We start from the raw sequence: 16,390 nt of genomic DNA on the forward strand, positions 1-16,390 counted from the left end.
TCGTAGGCAGCCTTAACCACTAGGCCACCGTTTCTTGTCTTAATACCAACCTCGCCGTATATACATTAGCCCGGTGGCCCAGTGGTTAATGTTTTAGTATAATTATTACGTGATAGTTTTAACTCTAATAATGACGTAATTCAGTCTTAAGGCTGCAAGGTAATTTTATTAAATACATGCATACATACATACATACCCCTGGACCAAAGATGCAGAAGAATTACCGGATAACCGAACCCAAACGGAAAAGAAATTGGAAAGTACTGAATGTCGAATAGCCAAAAATTTCTTTCAATTCCTCAGCATCATATATACAAAGGACACTGCTTGAACGACTATTGGATGAAAGGAACAGATTTTCTGAACAATCTGTTAAGAGATTTTCTACGATTCCGAGAAAACAAAGTGGCTATCAACGCAGATACATGCAAGATGTATCACAGAGAAAGAGATCAAACCTGCACCAGCCATGGCACAGACCGCTCTGCAGAAGACCGCTGAAGAAGGACAGAAACGCTATTCCGAAGCAGCTGAAGTCATAAAGAAAAACACCTACATGGACGACAAATGTGATTCCGTGCATTCAGAAGAAGAAGCTAAGATAGTTACGGCAGAAATTGACGAAATCCTTCGCAACGGTGGTTTTAATGTCAAGTGCTGGATCTCAAAGCGATCATTGAAGAAGGATGAAGAAAGAACTGTTGAAATAAGTGAATCGGACTTAAAGTTTCTACAAGATCCAGGTGAAGAGAAGGTCTTGGGAACGGTTTGGAATCACCACAACGACGCATTTTGTTTCAAAGTAAATCCTCCTGAACTGACCAAATTTACGAAGAGAGCAATTTTAAGTCATGTAGCTCGAATCTACGATCCCCTTGGAGCAGCTGTAGCTTTCCTAATTCGTGCGAAAATGGAAATGCAAAAACTGTGGTTAGAAGAATTGCAATTGGATGACGAACTACCGAAAAGACTCCAAACAGCGTGGACTCGATTCTTCCAAGAGATTAACGACCTAAACAGCGGCACCTTCGAAAGATCTCTGACACCAGAAACAATGATTGGAGCCCCTGCACTGTGCATCTTCTCTGATGTATCGATTGAAGCCTTTGGAGCGTGCGCCTATATCAGATAGGAGATAGAAACCAACACCTTGGCAACCAGATTCAACGCAGCTAAGTCAAGAGTAGCCGAGCCCCATTGAAGTCGCTGACTATACCTCGCTTGGAGCTACAAGCAGCAGTCCTGGCAGTATAATTATGTTGTTCCATTCTCGAAGAGTTTTGGCTGCTTTTTTTAGAGATAATATTCCTCTCAGACAGCCACATCGTCCTTTCTAGATCCGAAAGCAATCCAGAGAATTTAAACCGTGCATTTCAGCTCGAATCGCGGAAATCCAGAGCAGCGAAGGCATGTCCCTGGGGAGAAAAATGTCGCCGATGATGTATGGCGAGGAATACCTGCTCAATCGGAACGCGGGAAAACCTAAGCTGCACCTGTATCGTACTCGTACTCAACCGTCAGAAGTCATTCCATGTAAGAAGTTTGAACTTGGAAAAAACGTATTCCAGTCACGCCTATCGCCGACGTCGAACCAAAGAGAACACAGAAACAACCCAGTACAACCCACCAGTCAGAAAAAATTCAGAAGAAAGTTCAATATCAGCAAAGGAATTAGAAGACGCCAAGTTATATTGGATAAAGCAAAGCCATAAGACACTCCATAATTGCATTAAAAAGGGAGAACTGAAGGGACTAACCCCATTTAACGATGACAACGGAACGATCAGAGTCGGAGGACGTGTAAACAAAGCCACGATATCGTACGATGCCAGACACCCAGTTTACTCCCACGTGAACACTGGATATCGCTACTGATTACTCGAGAATTGCACTAAAACGGCCACTCAGGAGTTGCAAAGATAAGGAAAGTATTGGATCATTCGATGCCATTACCTCACCAAGTCTATGAAATTTAAGTGCGTATGTTACTGTCAAATGCAAGCAAAAGCCGAGGAGCAATTCATGTAAGACCTGCCAACAACCTGTCTCAACGACATTCTGCTTGGTCGAGCGTCAACGATGGTACCACAAGAACCATTCAGAGAAACGAAGAATCTTCGTCATGGCGTCGACTTCGTCCAGAGATAGCTAGTCGACAGTTTTTGGAAACATTGGAGTAGAGATGTATTTCCCATTTTAGTTGATGAGGAGAGCCCTCATCGGAAGGGTAGGGGGGGAGTGGATTAACAGCTTCCCTATAGGTCTGATTGACACGTGCGTAGACGCTTGTTGAACTTTGAGCATGACGTCAGAGATCACATACAACTGAGATGAATAGCGAGACGCAGAAGATGTAATATAGAATGTTTGTTTAAAAGACAACGACGGGCTAACCTGAGAGATAAAGCATATATTTATAGGACCTCGCCACAGAAGTACGCTATTGACTTTATATATATACTTTATTTTTATATTATTGTTTTATGTATTATTAATATAGGTAATTTATATCACACGTGCGAACTTTATTGGGATTATATATGCATGCTTTCTTTAATATCAGTGGTGTATGCTATAGTCTATAGAAGTTAGTATAAAACTATATAGCCTTAAATCATGTGACATAATATGTAGCACATGCTGTGTGCTTATATACCCTTCCATCACATGTCCTAATAATTAAGTAGTGCTTGCTTTAGAAATTAGTATTTAACAGTAGCTTTGATCAATAATAAGTAGTACATGATGTAGGAATTAGTAAAGCAGCCTTTCTATAAGGAAACTTATTTAAGACAGCTAGTGATTGCTATTGCTATAAGCTCTATGTGCCTTTTTATGCATTACTTTCAGTCTATAAGGACAGCTAGCGATTATTAATTTATTTTTACTTCAAGTCTATTACAAACTTCTCATTTAGTCCCGCAGTTGCATTCATATCCAGACTCTTTGGAAGTGAGCTGTACGGGGAACGGCAGGAAAACCTTCCTTTCCAGTTGTTAATATGAGTTCGGAGTATTTTTCCTCAATAGTGTCAACACCATTGGGCTTATAAGTTATCCCTCTTTATGGTGAACTGATGGATTATCCCATAATTGATCGACACATGATTGATGCAATATTTCAGAGCGTATCATCAGATTATGTTATATTCTGGCCATATCCATTTGTTGAAAAGTTTTTTCCACTACGAATTACAATGCGATTTCAAATCAAGATGCTAAACAACGATGTACCTTTCCAAGAAATAAGCTTCTTTTTGTAATGTTCATCCTAATTTGTTTTTCAGCAAATCTTGTGCTTTTCTGTACACTAGAGCACCAAATAAACAAAGAATTATACGGTCACGACTAGAAAAACTTTCCCTCTTTAACAATTAGGACATAGTTGTGACCGATGGATATCTTCATATAGGTTATATTTATTGAAATATGTAGTTAAGGGGCACTGGCGTTGCATTCTTTATACTTTTTCAAGACCACTTTTTAGGTATCCAATGATTTAGTAAACAAACTTTGCTGCTGGAAAGAAGCCAAATGTTCTATATTTCTACAGTGTAGTATATCCTTCCGTTTGTAACAAGCAACCAAATAATCTAAAATGCTTATTCAGGAGTCCAGATGTCTACAAAACCAAACCAAACCATCATACCTTTTCCACTTTCAGTTCTAAATGCCAATGAAACTGCTTTAACTTAACAACCTCTAAAAAAGAAAAATATATATGACAACTTTTCTCTTCTTAAATCGGAAATATCTTGCAGGAATGGCGAATATTTTAAGATCTTCGCTAGATTGTGAAAAAAGAAGCAATAAAAAGCAATGTTGACAAAACGAGGGTGGAATTGTGCAGAAATAAGGAAGATTAGGAATTACTTGGAAATAGAGAACGATATTGTGCAAAAACAAAACTAAGTAAAGTAAGACTACCAAAAGTTCAGTTCTTTCTTCTTTCAGTCAGGAGGATTAGGAATTCTTCTGAATAGAAAAATGATATTCTGGAAAACAAAACTAAGTAAGAGTGCAGTAAGTTAAGTTCTTTCTTCCTCAATAAGGTGGTTTGGAATACCTCGGATATGGAAAATGATATTGCACAAAAACAAAACTAAGCCAGAGTGCAGAAAATTAAGTTACGAAATCCTCGGAAATGGAAAAAGCTATTGAGCAAAAGCAAAGCAAAACGAAGCTAAGTAAGTATGCAGAAAGTTAAGTTCATTCTTTTTCAAATAAGGAGGATTAGGAATTCCTTGGAAATGGAAAAAGATATTGCGAAAAAGCAAAACTAAGCAAGGGTGCAAAAGTTAAGCTGCTTCTGCTTTAAATAAGAAGAGATAGGAATACCTCGGAAACGGAAAAAGATATTGTGCAAAAGCAAAGCTATAAGTATGAGTGCTCAATTTCTTTCTTCTTTAAATAAGGAGGATTAGGAATTCCGTGGAGATGGAAAATTATATTGCACAAAACAAAAGTATGCAAAGGTGTGGAAGGTTGAGTTCTTTCTTCTTGAAATAAAGAGGCTACGAAATCCTTGGAAATGGAAAATCGTATCGTGCAAAAGGAAAGCCTAAGTAACAGTGCAAAAAGTTAAGTTCTTCAAATGAGGAGGATTGAGAATTCCCCTGAAAGGGAGAAAGGTATTGTGCCAAAGCAAAGCTAAGTCAGAGTGGAGATGAAAAGTTAAGTTCTTTCTTCTTTAAATAAGGAGGTTAGGAATCCGTGGAGATGGAAAATTATATTGCACAAAAACAAAACTAAGCAACAGTGGGGAAACTTAAGTTCTTTCTTCTTGAAATAAGGAGGTTATGAAATGCTCGGAAATGGAAAAGATAATGCGCAAAAACAAAACTAAGCAACAGTGCAAAAAGTTAAGTTCTTCAAATGAGGAGGATTGAGAATTCCCCTGAAAGGGAGGAAGGTATTGTGCCAAAGCAAAGCTAAGTGAGAGTGGAGATGAAAAGTTAAGTTCTTTCTTCTTTAAATAAGGAGGTTACGAAATCCTCGGAAATGGAAAATAATATCGTGCAAAAACAAAACTAAGTAACAGTGCAAAAAGTTAAGTTCTTCAAATGAGGAGGATTGAGAATTCCCCTGAAAGGGAGAAAGGTATTGTGCCAAAGCAAAGCTAAGTGAGAGTGGAAATATAGATGAAAAGTTAAGTTCTTTTTTCTTTAGATAAGGAGGTTAAGAATCCGTGGAGATGGCAAATTATATTGCACAAAAAAAAAACTAAGCAACAGTGTGGAAAATTAAGTTCTTTCTTCGTGAAATAAGGAGGTTACGAAATCCTCGGAAATGGAAAATCATATCGTGCAGAAGCAATGCTAAATAAAAGTAATAAAATTAATAGCTTTGCATCACATCACAATATAGATACTGCATGCTGTAGAAATTACTATTTAAATACATGTAGCTCTGCATCAATTGACATAATAAGTATTAAGTAATGCATACTGTAGAAATTATTATTTAAATATATAGCTTTGCATCGGATAACATAATAAGTACTGCATGCTGTAGAAATTAGTGTTGAAATATATAGCTTTGCATCATAGATAATAATAAAAATCTCAAGATGTTGATGCTTTGTATTGAGATGAACGGAATTGGTCAGGTATTTAACAAAACCCGGTTTGTGATATCTTGTTTCAAATTTGTATCGCCTTTTTTCTCCATGTAGTGGCATAAATGTTTACTTTTAACTTTAGTGCGAACATGTCAACTTGGAATTTAATGCCAGGAAAAGAATAAAGATGGTATACGGCAGAAGGCCAGTGGAACACTACGAACTTCAGTTAGAAGTCAATATGAGCGAAAAGGAAGATCACATGCAAGTCTTCTTTTTCAAGGGGGCAACATCCTTGTTGCCCGTCTTATTATAAGGCCCTGGTTCCTGCTCATTTATCAAAGTTTTTTTAAGTACTTGCGGTAACCGTTAGAATTTCTATGTATTCAATTCATAATTATTTTATACTCCTACGGTATAGTATTATTTAATAGTGCTTTTTGATGCATTCAATATATAATGTTACTTTGACACGACATAATAGGTAGTTTATGTATTTAAACATAGCTTCATATGACATAATAAGTAATGCATGCTACAGGAATTACTATTATTTAAAAATACATAGCTTCGCGTGACAAAATTAAGTACTGCAAGCTCCAGAGTTTACCATTTAAATATTTAGCTTCGCATCATATAAAACAATAACTAGTGCATACTTCAGAAATAAATAGCTTTGCATCACATGACATAATAGGTACTGCATGCTGTAGAAACTACCATTTAAATTTATAGTTCCGCACCACATGACACAATAAGTATTGCTTGCTGTAGAACCGTACGCTGGAATGTTTGCGAGGTTGCGAGAGACGGCCCCCGAGGACTAATAAAAAGGTTAAAGTCAATATGAACGAAAAGAAGATTACAACCTTGGTACATCGTCATCGATCTATTCAAAGTTTTTCAAGTACTTGCGGTAACCGTTAGAATTTCCATATACTCGATTCAATCAATTATTTACTGCTAACCTACTATTATTTTATAGTGCTTTTTTATGCATTCAATATAATGTTACTAAGTAGTTTTATGTTTATTTATTCATATTCCTTGACATATCCCAAGATCCCCAAGACAATTTCTGGTCAAGTGGAATTAAGGCGTGTTTTTATAAGCATTAATTTGTTTGGCTCAGAACACTTGTTTTTTCTTTGAAATTATTATATATTGAGTGTCATACAGCCATCATAGGTTGTTGAATTGTTGGGAATCGGAGAAAGTTACGGCATAACAAATTCCATGTGGTGAAAAAGATTTGGAAACCGCTTTCCTGCGATAAATTTATAATGAACGAGGATATACTTCACTGTTATACAATCCTTGTCTTCGCCTTTGGAGAAATTATGAATTGGCCATGAAACAAAGATGCAACATCAGTTACTACATTAGTCCTGTGTCGGGAAAAAGCCGTAGAAACCTGTTTTCTATAACAAATACTATCAAAGGAGATATAGCCTTTATACTGTGTTCATTTAACCACACAATCTTCATTGTTCTTCTATCCACCCGTTCTGAAGAGGATTAGGAATTCCTCGGATAACGATAGTGATATTGTGCAAAACAAACCAAAGCAAGAGGGCTGAATTAAGTTTTTTCTTCTTTAAATAAAGAGAATTCGTGGAAAAGGAAAATGATATTGGGCAAAACAAAACTAAGAGTGCACAAAGTTAAGTTCCTTCTTCTTGAAATAAGGAGGATTAGGAATTCTTTAGAAATGGAAAATGATCACAAAATCACTACTATGTAAGACTGCAGAATGAATTGCCCGGAAATGGAAAGAGTATGGTGCAAAAACAGCAGTAAGTAATAGTGCAGAAAGAAAAGTTCTTTCTTCTTCAAATAAGGCGGATTGTGCGAAAACAAAATTAGGTATTCCTTGGTAATAGAAAAGGATATTGCACAAAAACAAAACTACGCCAGAGAGCTTCAAATAAGCATAATTAGGAATTCCTCGAAAAAGTTCTTTTTTCAACTAAGCTTAAAAAGTGCAGAAAGTTAAGCTCTTTCTTCTTCAAAATAAGCAGGATGATTACTGATCTATGATTACGAATTCCTCGGAAATACAAAGGTATTGTGCAAAAAACAGAAGTAAGTAAGAGTGCACAAAGCAAAGTTCCTTTCTTCTTCAAATAAGGCGGAATAGGAATTCATTGGAAATTGGAAATGGAATTGTACAAAAACAAAACTAACGAAATAAGACTGCAGAAAGTTTAGCTCTTCTTGAAATATAGCGAACTGTAGGAATTCCTCGCAAATGGTATATGATACAGTGCAAAAACAAAACTAAGTAAAAATGCACAAATATTTATTTTTCAAATAAGGAGGATTAGAAATTCCTCGGAAATAACTGATGTTCCGCAAACACAAAATGAATCAAGATTACGGAAAGTTAAGCTTCTTTCATGTACAAATAAGGAGGATTGTGAGTTCCTATAGATGGAAAATGATATTGTGTAGAAGCAAAATTAAGATAGAGTGCAAAAAGTTAACTTCTTTTTTCTTCAAGTAACTTCTTTCTTCTTCAAGTAACTTTTTCCTTCTTCAAGTAAGAGGGGTTGGGAAGTCTTGATTGCGGAAAAATAAGATAAGTAAGACTGTAAGAGAGCAGAAAGTTAAGCTCTTTCTTCTTCAAATAAGGGGATTAAGAATTCCTCGGAAATAGAAAATGATATTCAGCAAAAACAAAACTAAGCAAGAGTGCACAAAGTTAAGTTCTTCTTCAAATAAGGAGGATTCAGATTTCCTTGGAGACGGAAAAGGATATTGCGAAAAAGCAAAGCTAAGAAAGCAAACAGTTAAGATCTTTCTTCTTTCTTCCTCGGAAATGGAAAGTGGACTGTACCAAAACAAAAATAATTGAGAGTGGAGAAAGTTAGTTCTTTCTTTTTCAGATGAGGAGGATTTTAATTTCTTGGAAACGGAAAAAGATATTTTGCGAAAGCAAAGCTAACTAAGAATGTAGAAAGTTTAATTATTTCTTCTTCAAATAAGAAGGTTTAGGAATTCACTGGGTTTTTAAAAAGATTTAAGCAAAGACAAAGCAAGACAAAGCAAGAGTTTAGTGAGTTAAGTTTTTTTCATCTTCAAATAAGTGGGATTGGGAACTCCTTGGAAATGAAAAATGATATTGTTCAAAAACAAAACTAATGAAGAGTACAAAAAGTTAGTTTATTCAACTAAGCTAAAGTGCGGGAAGTTAAGGTCTTTCTTCATTGAAAAAGGAGGATGATTACTAATCTATGATTACAAATTGCTCGGAAATGGAAAGAGTATTGTGCAAAAACAGAAGTAAGTAAGAGTACAGAAAGCAAATTTCTTTCTTCTTCAAATAAGGCGGATTATGAATTGATCGAAAATGGGAAATGGAATTGTGCCAAAACAAAACTAAGTAAGACTGCAGAAAGTTAAGTTCTTTCTTCTTCAAATAAGAAAATGAGCATTAGTATATTAATACGAGTTGCTCGGAAATGGAAATGGAAAGAGTATATTGTGCAAAAACTGAACTAAATAAGAGTGCAGAAAGTAAGGTCCTTTCTTCTTCAAATAAGCAGGATTAGGAATTTCTGGGAAACAGAAAAGGTTATTTTGCAAAAGGAAGGCTAACTAAGAGTGCAGAAAGTTTAGTTCTTTCTTCTTCAAATAACAAGGTTTACAAAAACAAAACTAAGCAAGAGTGTGGAAAGTTGAGTAGGATATATATTTATAAGGAGTTTTCAAATTCCTCGGAAATGGAAAAGTATATTGTGCGAAAGCAATGCTAAGTAAGAGTGCAAAAAGTAAAGTTCTTTCTTCTTCAAATAAGCAGGAAAAGAAATTACTTCAAAACGGAAAATAATATTGCGCTTAAAAAAAAAATTCGCAAGAGTGATTCAAATAATCAGGATTAAGAATTCCCCAAAAATGGAAAAGGATATTGTGCAAAAGCAAAACTAACGAAGAATGCAAAAAGTTAACTTCTCCTTCAACTAAGCTTAAGTACAGAAAGTTAAACTCTTTTTTCTTCAAATAAGCAAGATGATTACTATTCTATGATTACGAATTGCTCGAAAATGGAAAGAGTATATTGTGCAAAATTCTTCATTTCAAATAAGGATTATGAATTTATCGGAAACAGAAAAGGATATTGTGCAAAAGGAAAGCTAACTACAACTACAGTAAGTTATGTTCTTTCTTCTTCAAGTACGAAAAATTAGGAATTCCTCTGAAATATAAAATAATATTGTGCAAAAACAAAACTAATCTAGGGAGCAGAAGGTTAAGTTCTTCTTCAAATAAAGAAAGTTAAGCTCTTTTCTCTTAGGTAGTTAGAGTTATTGTTTTTACATTTTTTTTCTACATTTGAACAGCAATTACATAATGATAGTTATATAGCTTTACGTGACATAAGAATTAGTAGCGGATGCCATATGAATTACTATTTAAATATATAGCTTCGTATCAAATAACACGATAGGTAGTGCATGTTGTAATGTAGGAATTAATATGATAAATAAAGCTCAAGATGTCGAAGCTTTGTGTTGAAATGAACGGAATGGGTCAGGTATTTAACAAAACCCGGTTTGTGTTCAACTTTGTATTGTACTGTTTTTCTCTATGTAGTGGTATAAATGTTTACTTTAAACTTTAGTGTGAACGTGTCCACTTGAAATTTGATGTCAGAAAAGGAATAAAAAAATACATCCATTGCAGGGCCGTACGCTGGAATTTTTGCTAGAATGGTGTAGACGGGCCGTGGAACACCAAGAATTTCAATTAAAAGTCAATATGAGCAAAAAGAAAGACCGTGAAATTTTGTTTTCCCCAGGGGGTAACTCCATGCTCATCGGTGTATTAAAAGTTTTTCTAGTACCTGCGGTAACCGTTAGAATTTCAATGTATTCTATTCATAATTATTTACTGCTATCATACTATTATTTACTAGTGCTTTTTTATACATTCAATATATAATGTTACTTTCACGCCACATAATAGGTAGTGCATGTAGGTATTCAATTATATAGCTTTATATGACATCATAAGCAATGCATGCTGCAGAAATTACCATTTAAATATCTAGCTTCGCATCACATGACTTAATCAGCAGTACATGCAGTAGAAATTATTATTTAAATATATACCTTCGCACCATATGACACGATAAGTAATGCATGCTGTAGAAATTACCATTCATAAAAAGTAATGCATGCTGTAGAACTTACTATTAAAATATATAGCTTTGTGTGACATATTGATAAGTTGTGCATGTTGTATGAATTACTATTTGGATATCTCGTTGCCTAGATAATAAAAAAACTCAAGATGGTGAAGCTTTTTGTTGAAATGAACAGAATGGGTCAGCTGTCAGGTATATATTTAACAAAACACGGTTTGTGATTTCTTATTCCAATTTTATTTTACCTCTATTTTCAACATGTCAATTTTAATTAGATCTCAGAAAAAAAATAAAAAAGACCTATATCGCATGGCCGCACGCTTTTTAAATATATAGCCCTGCATCACATGACACAATAAGTATTGCATGCTTTAAAAATTACTATATAAATATATATCACATGGCCTAATAAGCACTGCATGCTGGAGAAATTACAATATTTAAATACATAGCCTTGCATGTTTATTTAATCACTATCTTGATTGCTCTTCTTCTAGCGAACTCCCGTTATGCATGGGAAGGGTTATGAATTCCTCAGAAATGGAAAATGATATTGCGCAAAAAGAAAACTATGTAGAAATTTAAGTTCTTTCTTTTTTAAATAAGGGGGATTATAGGAATTCATTGAAAATGGAAAATTATATTGTGTAAAACAAAACCAAGTAAGAGTGCAGCAAGTTAAGTTTTTTTATCTTTAATTCACAAGGATGCAGACGGTTAGGCTATTTCTTCTTTAAATATGGAGGATTAGGAATTCCTCGGAAATGGATAGTGTGCAAAAGCAAAGCCAAATAACAGTGCAGAATTTTAATTTCTTTCTTCTTCAAATGACGATTAGGGATTCCACGGGGATGGAAAATGCTATTAATATACTGCACAAAAGTAAAACTAAGCAACATTGTGTAAAGTTAGACTCTTTCTTCTTCAAATAACGGGTTACGAATTCCTCGGAAATGGAAAAGGATATTGTGCAAAAGCAATGTTAACTGAGAGTGCAGAAAGTTATAAGTTCTTTCTTCGTCGAATTAGGAATTCCTCGGAAATGAAACAGGAAATTGCACCAAAACAAAACTAAGCAAGAGTGTGGAAAGTTAAGTTCTTCTTTAAATAAGGAGGATTGGGAATTCTTCAGAAATGGAAGAGGATTTTGGAAAAACAAAACTAAGTAAGAGGGCAGAAAGTTAAGTTATTTCCTCTTCAAATAAGGAGGATTAGGAATTCCCTAGAAGTGGAAAATGATATTGCAAAAACAAAACTTGGGAAGAGTTCGGAAAGTTAAGTTCTTTCTTCTTTAAATAAGCAGAATTAAGAAATCCTTGGAAATAGGAAAAGATATTGTGCGAAAAGAAAACTAATCAAGAATGAAAAAGTTACATTTTTCTTCATATAAGGAGGATTAGGAATTCTTCAGAAATGGAAAAGGATATTGTGCAAAAGCAAGGCCAACTAAAAGTGCGGAAAGTCAATTTCTTTCTTCTTCAAATAGGGATAAGGAATTCCGCGGAGATGGAAAGTTAAGTTCTTCTTCTTCAAATAACAAGGTTACGAATTCCTCGGAAATGCAAAAGGATATTGTGCAAAAACAAAGCTAACTAAGAGTGCAGAAAGTTAAGTTCCTTCTTCGTCGAATAAGCAGGATTAGGAATTCCTTGGAAATGGAACAGGATATTGTGCAAAAAGAAAACTAACAAAGAGCGCAGAAAGTTTAGTTGTTCCTTCTTCAAACATTCAGGATTAGGAGTTCCTCGGCCAAATGAAAAATGATACTGTGCAAAAACAAATTTAAGTAAGAGTAGAGAAAGTTAAGTTCTTTTTTCTCGAAATAAGGGGATTATGAATTCCTCGGAGATAGGAAATGATATTGCACAAAAACAAAACTAATTAGGAGTGGAGAAAGTTAATTTATTTTTTTAAATAAGGAGGATCAGGAATTTCTTAGAAATGGAGAATGATACTACACAAAAACAAAAGTATAAAAGTAAGAGTGCAGAAAGTTAAGTTTTTCTTTAAATAAGGCGGATTAGGAATTCCTCGGAATGGAAAATGATATGATGCAAAAACAAGACTAAGTAAAAGTGGAGAAAAAGTTCAAGTAAGGATTAGGAATTCGTGGGAAATGGGAAATGACGTTGTGCTGAAATAAAACTACGTAAGAGTGTTTAAAGCGGTTTCTCAGTAACATTCATATTTGGACTCTTTGGAAGTGCCGACTGTGGTGTGCTCTTTAGTGTTATTTTGTTTGAGTCAAGAATATAAATCTCTGCTGGAACCAGGGTGATATGAGGCTAAGTCTGTTGACTGGTTCTGTTAATGCTGAGCTAATCACACATATGGATAATCCCAAAATAATCCCACTCATTATTCGGATCCTATCTTTTTACTTTTTCTTCTTGTTTAGAGACAAACATAAACTAAGAGACTAAACATAGTTATGAAGCTATTTGGTACATTTTGTAATTCGTATTGATCTCTTTCTCAAATATCTTCTGGCGTACATGTAATGCAATAAATATCTACTTTTTACATTAGTGTTATAAATATTTTCTTTTTACATTTTACACGTCGAGTTCGATTTGATGTCAAGAAAACAATGTTTTACTTTGATTTAGTGTGGAACGTGATTAGAAGTACTCTTACCTGTGGTATATGTTACGATATTTTTCAATTTATTTACTTCTATTACTTTGAGTTTAAGGCATTCTAATTTTAGTTATTCTAATTATATTTAATTGTGAATTTAATATGTTCTAATATATTATTGTTCTATTGTGTTTTGTTTCGTCATTTAACATTTGTTACTAACTTTTCACATTTGTTTTTTAGGTATCGAACATTCAAAGAACTAGCAAATGCATTCGTTAAAGAGTGTTTGAATTATCTTGCATGAGAGGGTTTTTCTCCGGGCGCTCCGGTTTCCCTCTATACATTTACACCTTTTCCTAATTGGCTCACATGTTCATGCTCGCATACAAATAAAAATAGTTCTATTGAGCTTGTTTAATGCATTAAGGCTATAACTTGAATTTACACAATACAAACATGCACAAAGTGTTGCCATAGCTATAAAATTTTACCTATGGTGGAAACCCAAAAATAAACCAAAACAAAAAACAGTGCCTGTGTGTCGGGACCGAAATGGGTTATAGGGTTCAATTCCCTGTGCACTGTCATGTCTAACAAATGAAATTTGATTGTTCTTGCTATTATTCTTAGCCAAACACAAACAGATAGGTTTAAAATTATTTTGAAATTCGAAAAGGTGAGACGTGATACAAGCTTTTCCGTCAGTCTAGACGAAAACAATTTTGATCATAATTCTCTATTGTGATAGTGCGATATTGGCGATGTTTTTAAAACAAGTTTTTTCCATTAGAGTTTCGAGTTCACTGGAGTTTTCCTTCTGTTCTGAGTATTCAGTTCAGAAACCCGTCCCACTCCCCAGTTTCCTCAAATTCAAAATGGCGAGGGACGGACACGGACAGTACCAAGAGAACGTAGTTTTCACTGTTGGTTTAAGAGTAAGCTCGTTTTGTTCTCCTATAAAGGTTAATTTTTTGCTAACTGCTAATCTCCCTACTGCTAATATGATATACAATATTTAAGGAATACCCTGCATCCAAGGATTGCCGATATCGTAGGCTGGAAGGACTGGGGCTAGTTGACAAATATAAGCCATTAAAACCATTAAGGTGGTTATCCCCCTTTAAATTGTGAATTTTGTTGAAAAAATAAAAAAAATGCTATTAATGGGTACATTAATGCAAGAAAAAACATGATCCGAAAAACATCATCTTGTAAACTCAAGATGTGAGTTAAAAAAACAAGACATTTTTACGGTGATATTTCAACTTTATAGTTCTTATAAGGGACTGGTCATAATTTAGCAGGGGGGGTGGGGAGGTGTAATTCAATATTTTAAGGAATGATATTTTGCAACCCTGTCTTGCCTTATCCACAAAAAATCATGCCCCCTCCCCTTGTTCGAGACGGTAAAAATGCCCCCCCCCCATCCGTCAACGTTTTGATAAACACTGCTTCAAAATGAGAAACTACTGTAATCTGCACCGTCAATTCAAAATAGTAATTACACCTTCAAAAATTTTTCTGACAACGTTTATATAAAGTAATAAAATTAATTTATATACGTCCACTTATATATATTCCAAGGGTGGGTAGACTACAAGTTTTGTGTAGTTCGCTACAACTACTGCTATTTTAAAATAATGTAGTCACCTACAACTACTGCTATTGTCAAAAATATGTAGTTTGGTTCTTTTGACTACGTGTACAGCTATATCGCTAGAAAAATGTAGCGAAGTATTCGCTACTTCGCTACAACAAAATTCCTGGTATCCGTGTTTGTAATTTATATTGATTTCACATGTTTTAAACATATGAAATGTTAAGCATAATATGCTCATATATTCTGATACTATGGATTAATGGCGGATGAGCCAAAGAATTCTAGAACAAAATGTGGGTCCAAACGAGATTTGACATGGTATATTAAATGACTAGTTTTGTATTATAGTGTATGAACTATAGAGTATATAGTCGAGGGATATTAAAAAATCGAAAAGTGGCGAATAGCGATTGTTGTTGAAAAAGTAATCAACTACTTCGCTACTTTTAATATAGAAAATATAGTTCGCGACAACTTCAAACTACCAGTTTTAAAAAGTAGTCTATACAGTTACTCGCAAATTGTAGTTCGCTACAGTTGCAAACTCCAACAACTCCGATACTACCCACCCTTGACATATTCATATGTTAAAATTTGGTTTTAAACATAATATGTTAGTTATTTCTAGTGAAAGACCCTGCTATTTAAAATATAAATATTTTAACACAGTGACTTATATAACTTTTCATTTTAAATTCTATAACTAATTTTGTTTAATGTTCTAAGCAAAGCTTATGCAGTGCAACTCAAAGTCTAAGCATGTATAAAAGAAATAATTACAACCAGAAATAAGCAACCCCCCCCCTTATAACTGTCTAACATTTTATGAACCCCCCTTTTTTCTGGCTAAAAAATATGTGACCCCCCCACTATTTCCACCTCCCCACCCCCCTGCTAAATTATGACCAGTCCCTAACTAAACATAATGACAAAATCTAGACCGGTTCCAAAAAAGATAACTAAACATTGCGACAAACGTTCTGACCGCGAGATCACGTGCGTGTAGTGCGTGTTACATGAAGTTTTTCGCCTTTCAAATATGATCATCGTCAGCGAACACTTGTTTAATAACTTTAATTGTTTTGATTCTTGACCCGTTTCGTCTCTTTCCATACCGCCATTAGCCGGTAAAAAAACACCCCAAACGGACGGGCTTGTACTAAATGTGTAACGTACTGGAGTGAACAGTCCCAGTACGTTGGGGAAAAGCCCGCATATTTTCGCGCGTTGTGGCGCAATATTTGAATTATTTGAATAACAAAATTTATTTACCGATTATTCGATGCGAATATTTCCCAACGAGCCCTTTTTCTGCAACAAAATTTCCTCCAGATATTTCACCTCGACATGACTTCTCTCAGCAAAACAAAAGATTATAAGAGATTTCGATATCAGTGAAAAAATCTTTACAGCGAGCAAGATAACAGAGAAATGCCGGAGACAACAGAGACAACAGCGCACAATTACAGAATTTAATATTATTGATAGCTAGTCTGGTT

The 16,390-nt window shown here is 34.7% G+C and overlaps 1 long non-coding RNA gene across 1 annotated transcript; it reads right to left on the reverse strand.

Annotated features, from left to right (window-relative positions):
* Positions 1 to 3,082: 3,082 nt before the first annotated feature.
* Positions 3,083 to 16,359, reverse strand: LOC114543688. Its single transcript, XR_003690160.1, has 3 exons — positions 16,164 to 16,359; positions 3,649 to 3,701; positions 3,083 to 3,309 (listed from the first exon to the last, which is right to left on the reverse strand). It is a non-coding gene; the product is annotated as an uncharacterized LOC114543688 (long non-coding RNA).
* Between the last annotated feature and the right edge of the window lie 31 nt (positions 16,360 to 16,390).

The sequence above is a fragment of the Dendronephthya gigantea genome, unplaced genomic scaffold (assembly GCF_004324835.1).
Source record: "Dendronephthya gigantea isolate DGI-Jeju-01 unplaced genomic scaffold, DenGig_1.0 000524F, whole genome shotgun sequence".
NCBI lineage: Eukaryota > Metazoa > Cnidaria > Anthozoa > Malacalcyonacea > Nephtheidae > Dendronephthya > Dendronephthya gigantea.